We start from the raw sequence: 21555 nt of genomic DNA, 5'->3' as shown, positions 1-21555 counted from the left end.
TTCCAAGGATATTAACCACATCAACTCCATATCAAAAAGCCCAAATTAAAGCGAATCAAATGTACACCTTCCTAATATTGAGTTGCACCACCTTTTGACCTCAGAACAGCCTCAATTTGTCGGGGCATGGACTCTACGTGTCGAAAGCGTTCCACAGGGATGCTAGCCCATGTTGACTCCAATGCTTCCCATAGTGGTCAAGTTGGCTGGATGTCCTTTGGGTGGTGGACCATTCTTGACACACACAGGAAACTGTTGAACGTGAAAAACACTGCAGCATTGCAGTCCTTGACACACAAATCCTTCTTTAACCCATCCCCACCCCTTCATCTACACTGATTGAAGTGAATTTAACAATTGACATCAATAAGGGGTCAAAGCTTTCACATGGATTCACCTGGTCAGTCTACATCATGGAAAGTGTAGGCCGTCATTGTAAATAAGAATTTGTTCTTAACTGACTTGCCTACTTAAAGGTAAAAAAAAAAAAAATTGAAAGGTGTTGCTAATGTTCTCTATGCTCAGTGTATATGCACTTAACCTTTCCTGGATCCAAGGAGCCTCATTAGCACACAGTAATGATTTTAAAATATCAACTTACAGTGCACTAGGTGAAATTCAACACCGAGACTGATGTCTATCAATTTTAAAAAGATGCTGCTTTTACAACTGGTATAACCCCCTGGTCTACATATCCCAAAATTGTACAATTCTTTACATATCACTGCACTGTATCCAATCCATACAACATACCTAGAAATCAAAATCCACTTAAGGTGAGCACTTTTATTCGCGCACTTGTTACATGCAGATTTCAGTCAAGTGAATCAAAACTAAAACAAAAAAATTCATGAACTTTTTTTTTTTTTTTTAACTAAAACATGAAAATCAACTTCAAATAGCCAGAAAAAAACAACTAGTCACATGAGTATGCATCATGGAAATTACCATATATATTACATCCTAGCGATTATCATTGTGGTGGATGGGGGAGTGGGAAATCAGCACTACACATGGAAATTATTACAGTGGTGAGGAAACATTTTCCAGATGTGTACATTCCTGGTTTAACATTATACACTAGTGCAAATGTCATTGTAATACAGCACATCAAAGGTAATCAACAAAAACAATTTCACAGGAAACCTCAACCTTACTGAGTTTTGATAATATGCATTTTCTTTAAGTGATAGAGTGGGATGGGGAAGGGTACATAAAAGCAAACTTGTGTGTGATCAGTTATTCGTCGTCAGAGGAGTCTCGTTCGATGCTGTAAGCCATGAAGAAAGCGTCAGGACGGGTAGGGACGAGGGGATGACCTGGTCTCACAATCTCAAAGCCCAGGAAGCTGAAGGTACGCAGCAGAGATGCTGGAGCGAGAGAGAGAAGGTAGTGTGAGAAGACTCATAACAAAAAAATAAAGTATAAAAAGAGGGGTTGACTGGACACACAGGGACTTACCTCTGTCGTCTCGGTTCTTATGGAAGCAGATGAAGACATGGTCAACTTGCAGCTTCTCTTCCGCAAACTCCAGCAGGAGAGCGAAACTGGAGAAGGGAAGTAAACCAATGAGCTATTAAGGCAGTGCAATAGAAACAGTCCATCTAGCAAGAAACAACCATGTAAACTGGTTTAAAGACAAGACATCATCCAGCGATAAACAATTTAAAAAAGGTTTCCTGTTGTAAAGCAATATCCCAAGTATAACTTAATACAGTAAAATACACACACTAAAGGGTAAAAAAAATACAATTTGAACAAAATAAGGTTTTAGACAACTGCAGAAAGAGTAGGGCATTCAAGTTGGACTAATGGGGATTGGTGATGTCATTGGCCTCCGCTTGCTTGAGGAACAATAGAGAAAAGAGTAAATGCCCACTATTTCATGAGAATACCTGGACCACATATCGAGATGTTCCTTTTGTTAAAGGGTCACCCGTTTTGAACGTTATATTGTTTTTGGACATCTCATTGATACTTTCTTTTTTTGATCTTATATCTCTGAAAATATTTGTAATGTTGTACTTCTTGTTGACAAAATCTGTGCCAATGTTGTTGTTTTTTTAGATTGCGGGCAAGACTCCCATTCACTCCTTGAAGGAGAGCGCTCTTTGTCCCAGAATCACCCAGAATGCACCACACGGCCCATTGACGTAGCATGGGCAAAGTTTCCCCATCTCCTCAAAAGTATATCTGTAGTTGTGAATGTTGGACTCCACTGAGGCACATCGATTTGCAGGTTGAACATGAATTACCTAAACAAACGGCACTAACTAGCTACTTTACAAGCTGATATTATCTTTGGGATTATTGTGTGTAGCTACATTTTCTAGCTAGCTACCTAGCCAGCCCATAAAGAGAGCATTGCGGATTTTGTAGTCGACTTGAGCTGCAACAGATTCCCACAATAATGTACCACGTTGCTACCAACCTCATTATACGGCCAAAATGAAACCATTGTTCTCACATATTAGTATTAATTAACTAAAGGAATGAGTTGTTTTGGGTGGATTTTCCTTTAAGTAAATTAGGTGATAAATGAGCTGAAAAGGAGAATGTAGGAAACCAGAGGACAAAAGAAATGTTGCATTTGCATTGGATCACTGACCTGTCTTTGCTGCCCTCAGGCAGAGCTCCAGGGGGGATCTCGATGTAGACATTCCTCCCTTTCAGCGCCCCCCTCCAGACACAGTGCTTGCCCACTGAGCGACGGGGCTCAAAGAGCAGGAAACGCACTCTGCCGTTGATGGGTGGAGGCTCCTCAAGAACCAGCAACCGAGCATCCTGCAAGATTTCTTTTTTTTTTAGAAATGAGCAGGTACGAAGAGAGGTTTGACACAGGTAGGCATCCTAATGCCAGAGGATGTGAAGGAGCGTGGACTCACAGAGTAGAATAGCTTAGCTGAAAGATTGCGATCCCGCTGGTCATTTCCTCGCCCACCTGGGATCTTCAGGGGTGGGCGAGGGGCATCAGGAACACCACAGAGGCCCCGGACAGGGGTTACTGCAACAGCGGGAACACCGCCTCTGACTGGAGGTGTTGGAGAACACAGAAGAACAGAGCCATTATTACTAAAGGAGTCATACAACTTTTACATTGAGCAATATATAGCACCATCAGAATATATTCATACTCCTTGACTTATTCTGCACTTGGCTGCGTGACAGCCTGAATTCAAAATGGATTAAATACATTTTCTCACCCATCTACACAATACCCCATAATGACGAAGTGAAAACATGTTTTCATAAATGTTTCCATATTTATTGACAATAAAATAAAGAAATATCGTATTCACACCCAATCGTATTCACACCCAAGTCTGGGGCTGGGCGATATGGCCAAAATATAATAATCACTGTGTTTAAAAGAAAATTGGACAGTATAGCGGTATTCTAATAATGAAAGTTCTAAATTTACTTTATAAGTGGTGCGTAACCCTAGGGTGGCAACACATACATTCTAAGTGATTTCAATGGGTCTTTCTCCATTTTGATTGAATTGAACCGTATAAAACCATAAATAGTTTTGCATTTATCCATTTATTGTGCTCATTTGAAAAAAATTCCACACTGTAGGGCTGCATGATTTGGGCAAACAATCTAGGCCTTATTCTTAACCAAATGTTGCAATTGAGATTTGGAGCAAAACATTTGGGTAACTGTTGGAATCATTGAAATATGATTATTCTAATTCTATAGTTAGAATATAATAGCGGGCACTTTGAATAGCGGTAGCGGTCCTGCTGCTGGGTTGTCGGCCTCCTCCACGTCTCCTGATGTACTGGCCTGTCTCCTGGTAGCGCCTCCATGCTCTGGACACTACGCTGACAGACACAGCAAACCTTTTTGCCACAGCTCGCATTGATGTGCCATCCTGGATGAACTGCACTACCTGAGCCACTTGTGTGGGTTGTAGACGCCGTCTCATGCTACCACTAGAGTGAGAGCACCGCCAGCATTCAAGTGACCAAAACATCAGCCAGGAAGCATAGGAACTGAGAAGTGGTCTGTGGTCACCACCTGCAGAATCACTCCTTTTTTGGGGGTGTCTTGCTAATTGCCTATAATTTCCACCTTTTGTCCATTCCATTTGCACAACAGCCTGTGAAATTTATTGTCAATCAGTGTTGCTTCCTAAGTGGACAGTTTGATTTCACAGAAGTGTGATTGACTTGGAGTTACATTGTGTTGTTTAAGTGTTCCCTTTATTTTTTTGAGCAGTGTATATATGTGTATATATATATATATATCTATATATATATATATATATATATCTATATGTATATATCTATATATATATATATATATATATATATCTCTCATACACACACACACATTTTTGTAATAATGACAATTGCAACAATACTGAATGAACACTTATTTTAACTTAATATAATACATAAATAAAATCAATTTAGTCTCAAATAACATGAGAACATATGTTAAAACGAACCACCAGCTTTCATGGGTCTTCAATATTCCCAGTTAAGTTTTAGGTTGTAGTGCATAAAGCAGAGCTTGTCTGCATGGTCCCCTGTCAGTCTGCTCCTCCGCGAAACACAGACCTTATTTGAAGTAGATCAAGACATTCTCTATGGAAGACATGAACGGTAAAATAACGAAGGAACCCCTTTCGAGTTCAGCCGTAAGTTATTACAGGCATTATAACGCGTCGACTGTTTCTCTCTAAACCATATACCTTTTACAAATCCGGAAACTATCACCTCGAAAACAAAACGTTTATTCCGTTCCATATTTTATCTAACGAGTGGCATCCATGAGTCTAAATATTCCTGTTACATTGCACAACCTTCAATGTTATGTCATAATTACATAAAATTCTGGCAAATTAGTTCGCAAAGAGCCAGGCGGCCCAAACTGTTGCATATACCCCGACTCTGCGTGCAATTAACGCAAGAGAAATGACACTTTCACCTGGTTAATATTGCGTGCTAACCGGGATTTCTTTTAGCTAAATATGCAGGTTTAAAAAACATATACTTGTATATTGATTTTAAGAAAGGCATTGATGTTTATGGTTAAGTACACATTGGAGCAATGACAGTCATTGATTGATTGTTTTTTATAAGATAAGTTTAATGCTAGCTAGCAACTTACCTTGGTTTACTGCATTCGCGTAACAGGCAGTCTCCTCGTGGAGTGCAATGAGAGGCAGGTGGTTAGAGCGTTGGACTAGTTAACTGTAAGGTTGCAAGGTTGAATCCCCCGAGCTGACAAGGTAAAAATCTGTCGTTCTGCCCCTGAACAAGGCAGTTCACCCACCGTTCCTAGGCCATCATTAAAAATAAGAATGTGTTCTTAACTGACTTGCCTAGTTAAATAAAGATTAAATAAAGCTGTAAAAAAAAAAAAAAAAAAAAAATCTGCCAAATCGGTGTCCAAAAATACAGATTTCCGATTATGAAAAATTGAAAATCGGCCCTAATATCGGCCATTCCGATTAATCGGCCGACCTCTAGTAGCTAACATACTCATGCTTCGCGTATTCCTTTTTGATTTAGAAGATACGCTTGCATATGCCGATTTAGGTCTACACCATCACTGGAATTATCAGGCTGTATAGATAGTTACGTTTGCACTGACGCAGCACATTTATTAGCTAGCTATTCAGCCAGCTAACTATCAATTAGCATTAGCAGCTAACAACTTAAGCTCAACTCGCTAAGAAACTAGCCGTTTGCAGATGTAACAAACACAAACTAATTGTGTAGTGTAATTACATAACACTAGAGGAGCGTTGGGTCAGTAACCAAAAGGTTGCTGGATCAAATCCCTGAGATGACAAGGTAAAAATCTGTTGTTCTGCCCCCGAGCAAGGCAGTTAACCCACTGTTCCCGGGCACCGATGACGTGGATGTTGATTAAGGCAGCCCACACACCTTTCTAAAGCCAGCAAAAAATGAAATGTCCCTTTTTCAGGACCTGGTCTTCAAAGACAATTCGTAAAAATCCAAATAACTTCACAGATTTTCATTGTAAAGTGTTTAAACACGGTTTCCCATGCTTGTTCAATGGACCATAAACAATCAAAATGCACCTGTGGAACGGTCGTTAAGACACTAACAGCTTAGACTGTGGGCAATTAAGGTCACAGTTATGAAAACTTAGGTCACTAAAGAGGCCTTTCTACTGACTCTGAAGAACACCAAACGAAAGATGCCCAGGGTCCCTGCACATCTGCGTGAACGTGCCTTAGGCATACTGCAAGGAGGCATGAGATGAGGACTGCAGATGTGGTCACGGCAATAAATTGCAATGTACGTACTGTGAGACGCCTAAGACAGCGCTACAGGGAGACAGGACGGACAGCTGATCGTCCTCGCAGTGGCAGACCATGTCTAACAACATCTGCACAGGATCGGTACATCCCAACATCATACCTGTGGGACAGGTACAGGAGGGCAACAACAACTGCCTGAGTTACACAAGGAACAAACAATCCCTCCATCAGTGCTCAGACTGTCCGCAATAGGCTGAGAGAGGCTGGACTGAGGCCTTGTAGGCCTGTTGTAAGGCAGGTCCTCACCAGACATCACCGGCAACAACTTTGCCTATGGGCTCCTCACTGACGAGCTGCGGTTTTGTCTCACCAGGGGTGATGGTCGGATTTGCGTTTATAGTCGAAGGAATGAGCATTACACCGAAGCCTGTACTCTGGAGCGGGATCGATTTGGAGGTGGAGGGCCTGTCATGGTCTGGGGGCGGTGTGTCACAGCATCATCGGACTGAGCTTGTTGTCATTGCAGACAATCTCAACACTGTGCGTTACAGGGAAGACATCCTCCTCCCTCATGTGGTACACTTCCTGCAGGCTCATCCTGACATGACCCTCCAGCATGACAATGCCATCAGCCATACTGCTCGTTCTGTGAGTGATTTCCTGCAAGACAGGAAAGTCAGTGTTCTGCCATGGCCAGCGAAGAGCCCGGATCTCAATCCCATTGAGCACATCTGGGACCTGTTGGATCGGAGGGTGAGGTCTAGAGCCATTCCCCACAGAAATGTTCGGGTTCTTGCAGGTGCCTTGGTGGAAGAGTAGGGTAACATCTCACATTAAGAACTGGCAGTCCATGAGAATCTGGGGCAGTCCATGAGGAGGAGATGAACTGCAGTACTTAATGCAGCTGGTGGCCACACCAGATACTGACCGTTACTTTTGATTTTGATCCCCCTTTGTCTGTGGAGCTTGTTCAGTTTAGGGCTCAGTTGTTGAATCTTATGTTCATACAAATATTTACATGTTAAGTTTGCTGAAAATAAACGCAGTTGACAGTGAGAGGACATTTCTTTTTTTTGCTGAGTTTAGTTGGATTAAACGCGTAAGACACATTTCAGTTGAATGCATTCAGTTGTACAACTGACTAGGTATTCCCCCTTGAATTTATATTAAGAAGCAAAGTGAAAACAGCATTGTTGTACACACTTTGTAAATTCTTCAAGCTCTGTCAAGTTGGTTGTTGATCATTGTTAGACAGCCATTGCCATAGATTTTTAATATGATTTAAGTCAAAGCTGTAACGAGGCCACTAAGGAACATTCAATTATTATCTTAGTAAGCAACTCGTGTATATTTGGCCTTGTATTTTAGGTTACTGTCCTGCTGAAAGATGAATGTCTCCCAGTGTGCTGGAAAGCAGACAACCTGGTTTTCCTTTAGGATTTTCCCTGTGCTCTATTCAGTTTATTTTTATCCTAAAAAAACCTCCCTAGTCTTTGCCAATGACAAGCATACCCATAACATGATGCAGCCAAAATTCAGGACAAAGTTAATTTCTTTACTAAATTTGATGCAGTTTTTAGTGCCTTATTGCAAACCGGATGGATGTTATGGAAGAAAAAAAAGAATCTGTATAGGACCCCCAGGTGTCATTTAGCTTAGTATTGTGGTGTAAGTACAATGTTGTTGATCCTCAGTTCTATCACAGCCATTAAACTCAGTGTTCTAAAGTCACTATTGGCCCCATGGTGAAATCCATGAACAGTTTCCTCTCTCTCCAGCAACTGAGTTAGGAAGGACACCAGTATCTTAGTAGTGACTGGGTGTAATTAATAACTTCACCATGCTCAAAGGGATATTTAATGTCTTTGGGGGAAGGGGGGTGCTAAACTGACATATGGAATTGTCACGAGAATTTTCAATCCCAATGATAATAACTGACAATCAATAGCTCTGACCAATCCGAGATCTGTAAGACCATGGGTTTAATAAGAATTAGTCAGACTCAGCTTATGCAAAAAGATAGTACAGTTTATTCACGAGAACGCTCTGAAGTCCATTATACAAAGACATCAATTTTTATAGCTGCGCACATACTTCCACACAAACAGTAGGTATCCTACGCACATACATACACAAACAGTAGGTGAGTTTTATCCTTCTCCATAGTTCTCACCACTGTGTATCACTATCCAGCCGACAGTTCCATTCCGAGATTAGGGAAACCTTGAGAAGTTCTCCCTATGCTATCATAAGTTTCTCAGAGGCCTAGCCAAGTCAGTTCAAACAGTTTAATTGTTCTGTTTTTTTCTTCGGCACACACATACAAGTTCAAATCCTAAGCTACGCCTTGCTCAGACAGTCTGTTTTTCCACTATACAGATACATTATTTAATCTAATTCTGACTAAAACTACACACATCAGATTATAATTTTATGATTCTAATCAATTTCATACAATATGGTTTCAGAGTGGAATTATTGAATTATTATCTTTCAACATAAAATAATTTATATCAGGAATTGTTTCAAAAATGGTCATACAATGGATCATTTAGGCATTTGATTTTAGGACCCCTTTAGGTATCAGATAAATATTTATTTTTTTATTGATAAAATATTGACATTGGCATTTACTACTAAAGCCCATAGAAACACATTGAATAACACATTCATAAAATGGCAAAGAGGGTCAAAAACAAAATCAACCGGAGTGTCAATCAACTCTGGGGGGTTAAGCACATTACTCCTGAATTTATTTAGGCTTAACATAACAAAATGAGTTACTTACTTATATACTCAAGACATTTCAGATTTTCATTTTACACTGAAAATATTTTAAAAAACGCAACAATTTCAAAGATTTCACTAAGTTCATATAAAGAAAATCAGTCAATTCATTAGGCCCTAATCTATGGCTTTCACATGACTGGGAATACAGATACGCATCTGTTGCTCACAGACACCTTAAAAAAAAGGGTGTGGATCAGAAAACCAGTCAGCATCTTGTGTGACTACCATTTGCCTCATGCAGCTTGACATCTCCTTCACAGAGTTGAACAGGCTGTTGATCGTGGAATGTTGTCCCACTCCTCTTCAATGGTTGTGTGAAGTTGCTGAATATTGGCGGGTAATGGAACACACTGTCGTACACGTCGATCCAAAGCATCCCAAACATGCTCAATGGGTGACACGTCTGGTGAGTATAAAGGCTATGGAATAACAGGGACATTTTCAACTTCCAGGAATTGTTTACAGATCCTTGCGACATGGAGGCTGTGCATTATGCTGAAACATGAGGTGATGGCGGAGGAATGGCAAGACAATGGGGCTCAGGATCTCGTCATGTTATCTCTTCATTCAAATTACCATCAATAAAATGCAATTGTATTCATGTCCGTGGTTATGCCAGCCCATACCAAAACCCCACCATGGCGCACTCTTTTCACAATGTTGACATCAGCAAACCACTAGCCCACATGACACCATCTGCTCAGTAGTTGAAACCGGGATCCACCGGTGAAGAGCACACTTCTCCAGCGTGCCAATGGCCATTGAAGGTGAGCATTTTCCCTCTAAAGTCGGTTTACGACACAGAACTGCAGTGAAGTCAACACCCTGTTGAGGACGACGAGCATGCAGGTGAGCTTCCCTGAGACGGTTTCTGACAGTTTGTGCAGAAATTCTTCAGTTGTGCAAACCCACAGTTTCATCAGCTGCCCGTGTGTCTGGTCCAAGAAGATCCTGTAGGTGAAGAAGCCAGACGTGGCGGTCCTGGGCTGGCCTGGTTGCACGTGGTCTGCGGTTGTGAGGCCGGTTGGACGTACTGCCAAATTCTCTAAAATGACATTGAGGCGGCTTATGGTAGAGAAATTAACATTCAATTATCTGGCAACGGTGGACATTCCTGCACTCAGCATGGTAATTGCACGCTCCCTCAAATTGACATCTGTGGCATTGTGTTCTGTGACAAAACTACACATTTTAGAGCTGCATTTTGTCTCCAGCACAAGGTGCACCTGTGTTTTGATCATGATGTTTAATCAGCTTCTTGATATGCCACACCTGTCAGGTGGATAGAAGATTATCTTTGCAAAAGAGAAATGCTCACTAAAAGGGATGTAAACAAATTTGTGCACAAATTGAGAGAAATAAGCTTTTTGTGCTTATGGAACATTTCTGGGATCTTTACATGATGCATTTATATTTTTCTTCAGTATAGATTTCTAAAAAGATAATTCCACTGACATTATGGGGTGTTGTGTGTAGGCCAGTGACAACATTATTTAATCAATTCAAAATTCAGTGTGGAACAACATTTGGAAAAAGTAAAGGGGTGTGAATACTTTCAGAAGGCACTGTACCACATCACTTCTTACTATTAACACATGCATTGTTATTGAAACATTTCAAAGCATGCTCATCCGTATGTGGTTTTTGGGGTAAATATAGCAAATAATTATAGCTAGTAAAAAAAGAATCTACCTGCCACAGTGGCTAGTGGACCAAAATGTTAGTTTCAGTCCCTGGTGATGAGTCAATAAACAACATAACTGCCTTCACTCAGCTTGGTTGTCAGAGATGGCTGCCATGGTGACTGATTCCCTGTTGACATATCACTGATTAAGCAGCGTGAACTGTCACAGTGGCCTATGGGGGAAGAGACAAGTGCCACTGTCGGCATCATTTCGGGAAACAACATTAATGGAAAAATACTGAGAACAATTTCAGCTACCCGGGCTAAAAACGAGGGTGGCAAAAAACAGGTGGAGTTCATAACCTAATTCAAGTCTGCACTAGTGACAAAAAGTCCAACCTCTTACATCACTGAGACATGTGCCAGATTACCGACTGCACTGATCAGCCATTTTGCCTAAGCCACAACAGTGTGATCTTGTCCATAATAAGCTTTTCTGTTGGGGTTGCGCTAGCAGAGCTGAGAGTAGGTCTATTCTCCGAGCCCCAAACGGGAACAAAACCCATAACCCATTAGCGGTAGTGTTACTGTTCACAGACTCATACGCAAACGCCACTCCAGTGTTATATGTGGAGCAGACATGTGAAATCAAAGTAAAAACCATTGTCAACCTTGGAGCTCAAAATCAGAGTAACAGTGATATTAAGTATGAGAGACGTCATAGGCTCATCCCTCATTTCTACGGTATATTGACTGGAATCACTTGTGGTTCTAGTGAACGAGGTTCCTTTGGAAACAACCTGACCAGATAATTGCAAATAATAACCAACTTGCATCCTTATGTAAAATCCCTGGCCATTCACATTACACCTGTAAATTGTTCCCACAGATTCAACTGCACTGATATTCTACACCATTCACAATATTCCTCAAAATCCCCAGACACAAACCATTCATGAAGCGCCTTAACTTGACAGCTGGCTTAGTCAGGTGGGAGATGAGTCCACCACTTGCGTAACAGCCTTTACCAGTTGAATGAATCTGATGTGGAAAAATACTGCCTGGCAGAAATTAGACTACATATTTGGCCAAAGGGGAATGATTTTGGGGCAGTTATGGACACCTTGCAACCTGTACTCAAAGCACTTAAATGGTGGTGCTGGGGACTTAGTTGCAAGAGCCCTCTTCCTCTAGTAACAGACAGCTGCTCAATGCCCCACCCATGCAAAAAACCATAACAGCATTTCACACCCATTGGGCACAGACTTGATCAAAATGTGCAAATAGTGCTGTGTCCATTCTGATGGAATACTATAACCATACTACACAAGTCAACAGTAGTTGTACTTAGTGAGACTCAGACTGTCGAGGCTAATCATGACGATGTGCAACTATTGAGAATAATCAATGGAAAATACTCCATGGTGAGCCTACTTGTGTTAGGGCAAGGTCTTTAGTGTTGTCTAGGCTTTATTGGTCTATACTAGTTTTAATTACCACAGATGAGAAGGGATGTACATTCTGATAGGGTTGGTGTACACTGCTGTTCCTTAGCTGGGTTGTTTTTAGTTAAATAACCTACTTTTAGACTGCACATCCTGTACTTTGGTTTTTAGGCACAAGTACTGACTGGGAACTGAGCCAATAGGTAAGTTAATTAGTTGTCACTCATGTTACCTAGCTAACCTAGGTCGAAAGTATATTGTCGACCTTGTCAAGTCGTCAAGGGTTTTTATTGGCCAAACATATGTGAGTGCACAGATATGATAATGATACCTGCAGGTGAGATGCTACAAGTGTTGAAGCTACATATTTGCCGCAATGGCTAGTAGTAGCTAACTAACGTTGGCTAACTGGCTGTGTGACTATTGCTTAAAACGCACTGTCACTACGTTTCTAGCTACCAACGTCGACAAACGTCTTCCAGAACATTCGACGAAATAGTGTTACTCCAATTATCCCAACATTATTGTGAAAACATGTTGCCGTGGCTAACGTTAGTTGGATTATTAATGCATCGCAAATTATGCAATTGGCGTTAAACAGTGCATTGACAAAGCCAAAGGTAACTAGTTATAGAACGAGCTGTCTAGTTAGCATTAGCTGGTAACCTAACTAGCTACCTAACGTTAACGCGTTAGCCAACGTCAGCATAATGCTAAATGACAATTTGTTCGAAATAAACCAGAACCAACTTTAATAAATTACAGACTTCGATTAGAGTTAAATAGTCAACTTTGAGATAAAAAGGCAGTTCAGCCCAATATTGTTCCACTGACTTACATAATATCAACTGTAAAAACAGTAAACAAGTTATGCTATCTGAGTAACGTTACGTTTCAGTTAGCTAGGCCTCTGTGGCTACTGACTCAATGAGTAATCATAGTCCTTCTGACAATTACTACACTATCTCAACTTACCTTTCACTCTCGGTGTTATTGCCGGGCAGTTCGTTAACTGGCATTGTGGATGTGGTTTTCTCTTTTTCTCTGACAAAACAGTGGCTATTTAATATCGTCTGAAGGTTGGATTTAACCATAAGGCCAACAGCGTCCAAGACTGCAGATCCCTTTTGCTTCTCTCCTCACCAAATGATTTTTCTCGTAGGCTCAGGCTGCCAGAGCATAAAAGGGAGGGCTGCTCGAGTCAGCAGTCACAAACCAAAGGGAGTGTCCTAAAACCATGACGTTTGATGAATTCAACTTTGGAATTAAACCATAGAATTGGGAATTACAATAATTTAATAGGATCTCTATTGTCGTGACTTTACTTTCATTAATCTGATGAGTTATTTATCTAATCAACTAGGTTTCATTATTAGCCGATTAAATTAATCATGTAACAATTAACTCATTAGGATTTGGGGGACCACAAGAGCGGTTCTTTAAGGATCGTACCGTTTAAAAAAAATGTTATCCCAAAATGACATACAGGCAGTTAGATTTGGGTATCTCAGGATCTGAGGCAAGGATATGCATATTCTTGATACCATTTGAAAGGAAACTATTTGAAGTTTGTGGAAATGTGAAATGAATGTAGGAGAAAATAATACATTAGACCTGGTAAAAAGATAATACAAACAAAAAAACATTTGAAATGCAAGAGAAAGGCCATACTTTCAGATAGGAGTCTAGGTGTAATTTAGATTTTGGCCAACAGATGGCAGCAGTGTGTGTGCAAAGTTTCAGACTGATCCAGTGAATAATTACAATACTGCACAATATTTTGTATTAAGTCTGCCAGGAGTTTGCCCAAATGTGCCGAATTGGTCAATGTATACATTTAAGTACATAACTATTGAGAACAAAAAAAAATGCTATGGTAATAAAAAATGTACATTTACAGAAATGTCATACATGATGGATCATTAGCTTATACACTAACTTTCACAAATCTAGTTGGCCAGAGCGGGGTGGGTGTGGAGCCAGAGACAGCAGTGGGGTCAAACTGTAGATCCCAGTTCCTACATTTGAATTAAACATTGATTGTATTAAATAAAACTGTTACATTTTATCTCTGAGACCTTCAGGATGACAAATCAGAGCAAGATTACTGAATGTAAGTACATCATTTACCTTCAGAGATGAATGTATTAAACCAGTTGCCGTGATAAGTTTTTGTTGTTGTTGAGCACTCTCCTCAAACAATAGCATGGTATTTCACTGTAATAGCTACTGTTAATTGGACACTGCAGTTAGATTAACAATAATTTATGCTTTCTGGCCATATAAGACATGTCCATGTCCCGGAAAGTTGGCTGTTGTATACAACGTCATTCTAGTCACATTAGCACACGTTAGCAACAACCGGCCCGGTTTAGGGACACCCACCCCGTAGAGGTTTTAAAGAGTTACCATCTCCCCGAATTAAAAACTAAAACAATTTACTAGCTAATTAAATGGTAACACAGGATAGACATACACACTTAATACATTAGAAACAGGTCCCTAGCGGACTGACAACATGGCTGCTTGTACAAAAGAGATAGAGGTGGGCGGTGGGCAGAGAGACAGAGACATAATACTTAGTACATTTAGAAACTACTCTCACAGTAATAATATACTTTGCACACGAACCACCGCCCGCTTGGAGTAAGAAATCATGAATGTATTTACGTGTAAATGCCTAGGTTCTTTGTGTATTTCTGTCGGAATCAGGCCTTCTTGGAAAGAGTGTTGGGCCTTTTTGCGGCACGCTTGTAAGGCTCTGATTGTCCGAAAGAGGTCCACACCCATCTTCTACTGTTGTTCTCCTCTGCAGTCATCCGGTGACTTGTGTTTATTTTACTTCCATTCGCTCTGAAAGATGCTTCTTTAAAGATTTGGATAGCCAGCGGTGAAGATGGTTCCCAGTAGGGTGATAAGAGTAGCGTACTACGGTGGATTGAGCCAAGTAATAGAATGGTTCCACTTCAGTTTGCTTTTCTAGATACTTTTATTAGGACAGCTAATCAGCCATACCAGTGATTGTCCGGGAGGTGACTTTATCATCTCTACCTTGTGTTGAGATTCTGAGTTCAAACCACTTTAAAACGTGAGCTGCAGCTTGAAGTCTTTCTAGTCTGCTATGTTAATTCTTAACCCATAATTTTATACAGTTTGTTCAAAAAGGGGCAGCTCTATCAGGCTGACACTTTCGGTCCTCACTCAAGGGCGCAGTGACTACTTACTTGTACAAAGTTATAGAAACTATAAGGGCACAAGGCGAGACCCAAATCCAGAAACAGGAGGCAGATGGTTGAGCAATATTTATTATAACAAAAGGGGTAGGCAAAAGGAAGGTCGGGGACAGGCGAGAGTTCATAAACCAGGTCAGAGACCAAACAGTACCAGGCAAGCTCGAGGTCAGAACAGGCAGGCGTTCAGTGAACAGGTCCGAGTCCAAACAGTACAAGGGGATAGGCAGGCTCGAGGTCAGAACAGGCTGAGTGGTCAGGCAGGCTGATACAGCATCAGGACAAGTAAGGGTCAAAACCAGGAGGGCTAGGAAAAACCACTGGTTGACTTGGCAAAACCACTGGTTGACTTGGCAAAACAAGATGAACTAGCACTGAGAGACAGGAAACAGGGATAAATACACCGGGGACTAATGGGGAAAACAGGTGACACCTGGAGGTGGGTGGAGACAATCACAAAGACAGGTGAAACAGATCAGGGTGTGACAAACAATTTCCTCTTATAGTTTCTAAAATCATGTCCCTCTCAATGAAAACACTCATCAACGAGCATTTTATAGCAAAGTCCATCCTCCTGGATGTTCATGACAAACAGAAGTATGGAATGGGTCACAAGGTTACTAATAATTCACAGCAAACAGTATCTGCTGTAAATACTGTCTTCATTGTGTAGATACCATTGTGTGTAGATTGATTAGAGCAAATGTTCAGTTGAGTTAAAACACTCTGAAAGTAAAAGATTTAATCTATCCCGTCACTGTGATGTTTAATAAGTTTACCTTTCAAATATCTTGCATTAACAAAACCCTAATATTACCTGAATTTACAGGACAAAGATCCAGAACATCATCGGAGTGTCTTAGCAGTAATAAAATCCTTATTCATTACATTTCCATTTCTACATTCAGTAATAGTATATTTTGTCCCGTGTTGACCTACTACTGTCTACTTCTAGTGTCATATGAAGGTATTTTGTCCATCCAAAGTTTGAAAGAGGTTGAGAACCCATGGAAAGGCATTAGACTAAACCATTGCATAGTGTAGGTCATCAACATTGTGCTTGTGAGCTCAGGGGTGAATGAAGTACATGGTGAGTGTTGAAACATATGATATTAAAAATATAATCAATGCACACAGACTAGCTCATGCATTATCTCTTGTGGTTTAGATGCTCTGGAAATATTTCTAGAGGAGAATGATCTTACTGAGATGTTACTTGGAGGTACAGATCCACAGCCAGATGGCACAGCTCAAGTACAGGGACTTATAGCTTACACCGAGTATACCAAACATAAGGATCACATTCCTAATATTGAGTTGCAACATGACATCAATAAGGGATCATCGCTTTGCCATGGATTCACCTGGTCAGTCTCATGGAAAGAGCATTAGGTGCTCCTAATGTTTTGTACACTCAGTGTATTTTCTGTGTCCTTCTCATTTGTTATTCAGTGTGTTAGTTATAAGTGCTCTGCTTTGGAACCTTATGTTGTGTGCCTGGTGTTTCCTCTTCTCGCCCTCCAGCCTCTCTGTGGGACAGCTTGCTGAGTCGGGGATCAGACCATGGAACAAAAGGAAAACCAGAGAGAAGAGGGGGAGTCTTGAGGATCAGAAATAGAGATGTCTGACAAAGGGCTGTGAAGGAATGATAGAAAGAGAGCATTATGGAGAATGGTAGAGGCATACAACAAATAGGCTGACATTTTCAGAAAGAATAATCAAATAATGTCAGTTTGCCAGGGTGTTTATTCTATCAAAGTATATACAGTGGGGAGAACAAGTATTTGATACACTGCAGATTTTGCAGGTTTTCCTACTTACAAAGCATGTAGAGGTCTGTATTTTTTTATCATAGGTACACTTCTACTGTGAGAGACGGAATCTAAAACAAAAATCAAATGTTGTTGCCTTCTCACCAAGCTGCTTGCCTATTGTCCTGTAGCCCATCTCAGCCTTGTAGAGGTCTACAAAATTTTATCCCTGATGTCCTTACACAGCTCTCTGGTCTTGGCCATTGTGGAGAGGTTGGAGTCTGTTTGAGTGTGTGGACAGGTGTCTTTTATACAGGTAACGAGTTCAAACAGATGCAGTTAATACAGGTAATGAGTGGAGAACAGGAGGGCTTCTTAAAGAAAAACTAACAGGTCTGTGAGAGGCGGAATTCTTACTGGTTGGTAGGTGATCAAATACTTATGTCATGCAATAAAATGCAAATTAATCACTTAAAAATCATACAATGTGATTTTCTGGATTTTTGTTTTAGATTCCGTCTCTCACAGTGGAAGTGTACCTATGATAAAAATTACAGACCTCTACATGCTTTGTAAGTAGGAAAACCTGCAAAATCGGCAGTGTATCAAATACTTGTTCTCCCCACTGTATATTGTAGTTTACTACTGTAGAAAGAACCAATTTACAGAACAATTACCAAACATCAAATACAATTTTACTTGTCGCATGCGCCAAATATAACAGGGGTAGACTTAACAGCAAAATGCTTACTTACGGGCTCTTTCCCAACAATGCAGAGTCAAAAAGTCACACATACTTCACAATGAATTTAAATTACACCCATACACTGTCTTATCTGATCATGCATAATCTGTCTGCATAAATGTTTTTCATATTTAGAGGGTATACAAAAATCAATACAAATGAATAACATTTGCTGGTTCCCATCTCATATTCAAATAAATATTATTTTTGCCTTTAATATGCCTTTTCATTGGATGCAAATTGATAATTATCAAATGGTATTTGAAAGATCCAATATATGCATTGTGCCATTGAGTTTGAAATTGACGAGTAACAAAAAGTGTATTAAAATGTAAAATCAGCTAATATTTGGCAGAACATGATTGAGCACAAATGGAGAATTAGATGTGGTGATGTATTTACATTAAACAAAATTGACTTATGAGTAATGGTCCACCCATTCAGTTGGCCTGGCCCTAGCCATTATTACGGTCATTGGACCACATGGAGGAAACAGTGGCAACCACACTCCTTGGCCACCATGTTGGGTTTGATGGAGATCTTGGTTCCACCCTGATCCAACTCCACCACCTTGAGGTCCTCATTGTCTATAGGCACACAAAGGTGAGCGCTCCAGGGCCCCTCTGGACCTGGCTGTTCAGAAGGATGCCTGGTTGTTACCGTTGGTCAGGGGAAAGCGGCAGACTCCCTGGTAGTTGTAGATGAGCCAGCCGGAATTTCTCCGGGGACACGGTGAGGCTGTGCAGCCGACACAGGTGTCCCTTCCCTGGGCCCTCCTGGCCTGCTTTCACACCTATGGGTGTGAAAGAAAAAAATACTTTAAATGACATGGTAATGCACAGACATGTATCATGAATTTACATTGAGGCCTGCTCACCTGCTGGTGGTTCCTCACCTTCTTTGGGAAGAACATAGTTCCCGGAGCCTCCACAGCTTGTCCATCCCTGCCCACCTCCTCCGTCCTCATCTGGATCACAGCCTCTGCCTGAGCACCTCCAGCAGGGCAGGCCGCAGGGCCAGCTCCCTGTGATGCCCCTGGAACAGAGCCCAGTGTGGGAAAGGAGAACAGCGTGAGAGCTGAGGAGTTGAGCAGCCCGGCCAGGACGGTCTCACTGGACAACACCCCAAGGGACAGGGTGGGGAGATAATGCAAGGTATACAGCGGGACCGGAGCAGGCCGTGGTTGTGACTGCATCTGTGGTGGCTGGACAGCACTGAGGAACTCCTGCAGCTCACACAGAAAAGCATAGGTCCTGGAGGAGGAAGGGAAGGGGCTTTGGCGTGTCACTGGGAGAAGGACAATTACACAAATTTAAGAATCAATTACTTAAAAGAAAAAAATATATAAAAGAAAAGCCAAAGCCAACTGCCCTTTCATTAAATCCTTCAGCCATTGAGAAAAGCACCAGGGGAATGACAATGACATCACTTCTTGCTCCTTCACCAATCATGATACCTTGTAGTTCAGACAACTTTAGCCCTGAGAAGGGTAAATAAGCTTTATAATATGCTTTCCTTCCATCAGCATGTAACTTGGAACACAATAAGCTGTACAAGATGAAGTGTTCTTCTTACCTGTATCTGGTGTTTTTGTGTCAACATTGAGTTGCCATTTCAGGTGACTTTTGCCCTCTGATAGCTTTCCTGTTAGGATGAGGAACTGTGTTCTCTTAAAATACATACTGTCTGAAATGGGGAAAGGTGGTCAGTCCGATACCAACAGCATTACACCAGTCTTTAAATGGTCTATGGTAAGACAAGAGACTTCTAAAATGTAAAAGACAAGAAGTTCAGTAATGTTGTAAATGAGTAGGTAATGAGTTCTAACCTGTAAGGCTGTAGATTGACTGGTGAAAGTGATGACGCTTAAGGCTGCTGTTCTAAGGTTTCTAAAGGCAAGGAGCAGTATGAACTTGATCTTGGAGGGAAGGTGGAGAGTAGACAAGACATAACATCCCATTTCATTCAGAATCAGATCCGTATCTGGTTGGGTGCCAAACATGTATCCCATGTTTCTCTTTGTTGGCTTCTTCAGCTAGATTTGAGCACCATCAGTGTGAGCAAACTCCAAAACCAAGTCAAATCCTCTCAGCTCGCTTTCCTGGACCTAAACTTCAAATTTCTGAAAGCATATTCTCAACTACCTCTACATGAGCTGGTGTACTTCCAAAATATGGCTGTCCAGTGTGGGGACACTCATCAGTATCAGGCAGAATGCGCACCACAGCCTCATGGCAGCCCCTCATGTCTGGATCAAACACTTGGTTTAGCAAGGGAGAAGGGTTTTGTGTAGTACACTTCCTCAATACCATGTGCTGTGTCCATTGAAAGATGGGGGAAACATTGTTTCCTCAACATGTTGAGGAACAGTATGCTAGAGTAAATGTTCTGTCAGACACCTGGGTAGGTGCAGTGAAATGGGTTGTTTTACAGGGTCAGCCATAGTAGTACGGCCCCCCTGGGGCAAATTAGGGTTAAGTGCCGTGCTCAACTGCAAACCGACAGATTTTTCCCCTTGTCGGCGCAGGTATTCAAAGAAGCAATCTTTCGGTTACTGGCCCAACACTAACCGCTAGGCTACCTGCCACCCAATTCTGTGAATACTATGGTGGGCTGAGAAAGCTATGGAAAGGAAGCAAGACTACGGAGCGTTGTGTGTGTTGCAGATTGACACCTGCCCTCCCTGTGGGTGAGGATAGACTGGGGACTGACAAACACCTAAGGCAAGGACGCTTGGAGACCTAAAAACATGAATGTAATCACATTTCTAAAGGCCTTTCATTGACAACTGGCCGACTCTAAACACTATCCTATCGTTTCAATCTCCTGCCTTTTCTTAGTTTTTCTACACAATGTTTTTTCTAGCAATGCACAAACAGATATTGGAATGTTCTCTGAATTGCCTCAAGTGGCTGCTTTTAAAGGTGACTGTAATTGGATGATAGACACATTTGCATTCAAAAGTCCTCTCAGCAGTTATTCTAAGGACAGTGGGGTGGAGTGTGGATGTGCTACATGCCAGATAGATTACAAGTGTGTGTGCTAAATAGGAGCGCTCTTTACATCTGACCGATTAAAGGATCTCTGATGGCCAGACCATGAGATGCTGCTGTTGAGACCTCTGGGGTTGAGAAGGGCCTCATGGACAAATTCCACAGCTGCAGCCTTATTTTGCAGACGACCAAGGTCATTGAGTTGAGTCTGTCCTGCTTGGTGGTCAACCAGGCCAAGTGATAAAACCAAGGTTAATTTACAAATTCCTGCAGGGATTCACAAATCCACAAACAAAATGAAAAAACAATAATTTAACGGCTTGAAAAAAAACACGTAATAATGCAAAACACTATTTAACAATGTGTATTTCAGAGTAATCCCAGAACATTACATCAAATGTTGCTTTTATTTACTAGGCCTACAGGAAATGGTAAAGCAGTACATTATTTCCCCAATTGTGGACATTTCTTTCTGAAATGTGCATTCCCCACTAGACAGAAATGAAGAGCAATTTCTCAAAACACTACTGTCCATTGTTGGGCAAACCGATAAGCCTAGCTTTGTACAGAACGTACTACTCTAATAGTAGAAAAATAATGAACTAATCCCAAACCTACATAGCGTCATTGTCGGGCTCCTTCAGTTTAAAGCCTAAAAAAACTTGGGGAAAAACAAAGAAAATCACCTTTTTAATATGCATAATATCACCAATAAGCAGAGACGCAAATGAAA

The 21555-nt window shown here is 41.2% G+C and overlaps 1 pseudogene; it reads right to left on the bottom strand.

Annotated features, from left to right (window-relative positions):
- Window positions 1–771: 771 nt before the first annotated feature.
- On the bottom strand, window positions 772–13295 carry LOC129855162 (ornithine decarboxylase antizyme 1-like; annotated as a pseudogene).
- Between the last annotated feature and the right edge of the window lie 8260 nt (window positions 13296–21555).

The sequence above is a fragment of the Salvelinus fontinalis genome, chromosome 5 (genome assembly GCF_029448725.1).
Source record: "Salvelinus fontinalis isolate EN_2023a chromosome 5, ASM2944872v1, whole genome shotgun sequence".
Taxonomy (NCBI): domain Eukaryota; kingdom Metazoa; phylum Chordata; class Actinopteri; order Salmoniformes; family Salmonidae; genus Salvelinus; species Salvelinus fontinalis.
This window is presented reverse-complemented; position numbering and strand designations above follow the sequence as displayed.